Raw genomic sequence first — 3,902 nt, 5'->3', positions numbered from 1 at the left:
AAAAATGCGAAATTTGAAAAATGTATATTATATGAAGTTTTGATTAGAAAATGTAAAATTACAAATGTAAATTTGCGTTTAGTTATTAAGAAAAAATGTAATAAAAATATTTATTTCTCTAATTGTAAGAAAAAGTATAATAAAAATTTTGTAAAATTAAATTTTTAAATCCAATTTTTTCCCATTTTCCTATAATTTTCCTATAACTTTTTTTTATCACTAATTTTTTATACAGAAAATACTTTGAATTTACAATAAAGAATCTTTAAAATACTTTGTAAAATATCTTTTAAATTATAATCCTAAATTATAATCGCATAAGTTATGATTTTTTAAGTTACTTTTTGTAAAAGAAAAAGTTATAAATTTTTGTGTCCGTAATAATAAGTATTCAATTATTTTTTCCGCGAGTAAGTTTCTCCGGCTTGAATTAGTTTTCGAGGAACACCGCGTACAAGCTCGTAAGCGACGGTACTCTCGCGGTGGACGCTCGCACGAGCGTACGAACGAAGTTTGTCACGGACGAGTACGAGCTCATTTCGCAAAGATGCTGGCGCGAGCACATCTTCACCGCGGTGGGGCCCTTCCGCGAGTAAGCTAATCTCAAAAATCTCAAAAATTTCTCTGAGAAAAAATCAAGAACCTCAAGTGTTCCATCCCTTTGTTATTCCTTTGTTTATATCTAAGTACGACGCGCAAGACATTCATTTCGCGAAATGGATGTACGCTGGAAACATCCGTGGACGTCGATCGTGTGCGGACCGACGGGATGTGGAAAAACAATCTTTGTAAAGAGATTTCTTCGTCATTTATCCGTTATGGGAGATGTCTACTTTGAGAGAATTTTGTTTTATTATGCCGAATGGCAGGATGCTTATTAGCAACTTCAATACGAAACTGGAGATTCCGCAATCGAATTTCACGAGGGATTACCGCGTCCGGAAGATTATTCTAACGATCCATCGCGCGCGAAATTGATAATAATTAACGATTTTATGAGGGAATCATCCTCGAGCAAAGCGATCGTGGATCTGTTTACCAAGGGAAGTCATAAGTCATCATAAGAATCTCAGTGTAATTCTCATCACGCAAAATCTCTTTCATCAGGGTCGTGGATAACGTGATATATCTCTCAATGCGAATTACTTTGCGGTTTTCCAAAATCCACGAGATTGCGCGCAAATCCGCCATCTCGCTCGACAAGTCTATCCCAACGATCCAAAGTTCTTCGAGGAAGCGTATCACGACGCCACGTCTCAACCTCACGAATATTTATTGCTTGATCTGAAACAATCGACTCCCGACGAGTATCGTTTTCGCACGTGCATATTTCCCGATGATACGCTGAACTACGTTTACGTATCGCGTAGATCCTTTTCTGGAAGTTTCGTATAAAAGTATCGTACTCGCATTCTCTCGCGACAGTCGCGCAACTTCTTCGCGATGAAGAAGAGAAGAGCATCTTCGGTTAATGTGAGAAAAATCGCAGAACGTTCGATCGGTAAGAAAAATATCTGTCTTCTCAAAGCGCTGTGTTATTTGAACAAAAATTGCCTCTTTCTTACGTCAGGCGGATGAAAAATTCATTCGTTGTATCTGCGAGTGCGTTTTCAATATTCTCAAGGGTAACGTCCCGCTCGAATGTTCTAAAAAAAATCTCAGCAAATATAAAGCATTTTTGCGTCGCATAGCGAAAAAAGACGGTAATTGGAAAAGTAAGAAAAAGCTATTATTATAACGAGGCGGATTTTTATCCTATCTCATAAGGCCTATACTTTCGTTCCTATTTTCGAAAATTATCGGAGAATAGTCAGAGAGAGAGAGAGAGAGAGAGAGAGAGAGAGAGAGTGTGTGTGTGTGTGTGTGTGTGTGTGTGTGTGTGTGTGTGTGTAAACCTAATTATGGAAAGGGCAAAGAAGATGGTCTTGATTTCCACGGAAAATCTCGACAGAATCCAGCATTGTCTCCAATAATAGCAGCAAACGGAAATAGGCATTAGGGAAAATTCCATGCGGCAGAATTCGGAGACGATACATGAAGAAAATTTAATTTCCGTACAAACACCCGGAACGTCTTTGTCATGGCTCGATTCCGATATGAGCAAAATTCTTAATTCTCCCACTCCGCGCGATGTAAGCGAGAAATGAAAATTGTATAAAGAAGTACTTTGGAGATATCTCCATTTTGATAAAGCGCAAAAGGAAGATTCGACGCGTAACGCCGCCGATGAGAACAATTCCGATGCGCAGGAGGGGGACATAGTGGAACCAGCGCGCGAATCACAACCATTGAGCAAACTTTCTCATCTTGATGGGCAAGTAAATAATATATTACGTGGCGATCTCTGCGTAAGCGCAAACGGCAAAGCGTCGAAAAAATATTACAAAAGGTGCCGAAAAGTTTTCGTGCCAAAGCGCGTTTACTTTTGAAACATTTAATCGATAAAGCAGTACCCGCGAGAATTACTTGGGACGAGGAAGGAATCGTGACTACCGATGGTGACGTTATAAAAGATTCGAATATCACGGAACTGATAAACGACGCGATGCGTGAGAGAAAAACCGTGAAAGCAATAGGAAGAGGTCAGTTCGCGCGATTACTACGTACGACAAACACCCCGTCTGTACTCGTAAGAAATAAGGAATTGTTAGCAATCACATTTGTCAAGATATTATCATCACCACAAGCGAGTTCCACTCCGAAAATACCGAGAAAACTTTCAACGTCAACGCCGGCGACGTCGACGGCGACGACGCGGAAAAGAGTACGACGCACGAGAAAGGGACAAAAACGCCGAAAGACCGAAGAAGAAGAGCGAGCGAAGTGCGTATTGTTTCTTTCGCCGCGTTTTCGTAAAGACGATATCCCTATAACCTTCGCGAAAGATTCTCGACAGGCAAGAAGGAAACTCTTACTCGATTGGAGCGAATTGAAATGACCAGGCTTGAAAATTTGTATTACGATCCAGCGCACTGCGGGGTATTCGGCAACGGATAACTTGTCACGTGCCGCTAAACCGAATTTCTCCCGTAAAGAAGTAGCTCGCTGGCTCGAATCGCAAGACGCGTACACGCTGCACCGTCCGTCAAGACGAAAATTTCCGCGATTGCGTTACAACGTGACGAATATCGACGATCTGTGGGAGGCGATTTGATCGAACTCCGTAATCTCAAAAGTTACAACGACGGATTTTCTTATCTTCTCGTGATTATCGACATACTTAGTAAATTTGTCTGGGTAGAACCGTTGTGGGATAAAACGAGCAATTGCATGACAAGCGCCTTCCAAAATATTCTCTCGAGAAGCGATGATCGAGTATCCGTGTACTTGCAAACCGACAAGGGTAAAGAATTTATCACGCGACCGATGCCAGATTTTTTAAAAGAAAGAGGTATACATTATCGAATAACTCGCAATCCAGACGTCAAAGCCGCCGTCGTTGAATGCTTCAATAGAACGTTAAAGGAGCGAATGTGGTGCTATTTTACACATAAAAATACGCGGCGTTACATCGAAGTGCTGCAAGAAATCGTGCGTGCTTACAATCACACTCATCATTCGTCATCAGGATGCAACCGGCAACCGATACGAGAGAAAATGCTCGCATTGCACGCGAAAATATGGAGCGGCGTAGAGGCGAGAGAGAGAAGGGAGCGTCGAAAGTAGTAGAACAAAAGGCTAAATTCGATGTTAACGATCTCGTTCGTGTCAGTAGAACAAAAGCCACTTTCGAGAAAGAATACGAAGCGCGGTGGAGCGAGGAAATATTTCGAGTTTGTCGCGTTCTTGGCGAAGACTCCGCGTGTACGAATTGTGCGACTTATCGGGTGAACACATCGATGGGATTTTTTATGAACAAGAATTAGTACAGGTCAGTAAAAATTTGGAGAAGGAAATTTGGA

The 3,902-nt window shown here is 41.2% G+C and overlaps 1 pseudogene; it reads left to right on the top strand.

The window, feature by feature from the left end:
• The first annotated feature begins 390 nt into the window (after positions 1 to 390).
• On the top strand, positions 391 to 3,241 carry LOC148937284 (uncharacterized; annotated as a pseudogene).
• The last annotated feature ends 661 nt before the right edge of the window (positions 3,242 to 3,902 follow it).

The sequence above is a fragment of the Pogonomyrmex barbatus genome, unplaced genomic scaffold (genome assembly GCF_055798465.1).
Source record: "Pogonomyrmex barbatus isolate J1 unplaced genomic scaffold, ASM5579846v1 scaffold15, whole genome shotgun sequence".
Taxonomy (NCBI): domain Eukaryota; kingdom Metazoa; phylum Arthropoda; class Insecta; order Hymenoptera; family Formicidae; genus Pogonomyrmex; species Pogonomyrmex barbatus.
The sequence above is the reverse complement of the archived record's forward strand: the minus strand, read 5'-3'. Positions and strand labels throughout refer to the sequence as shown.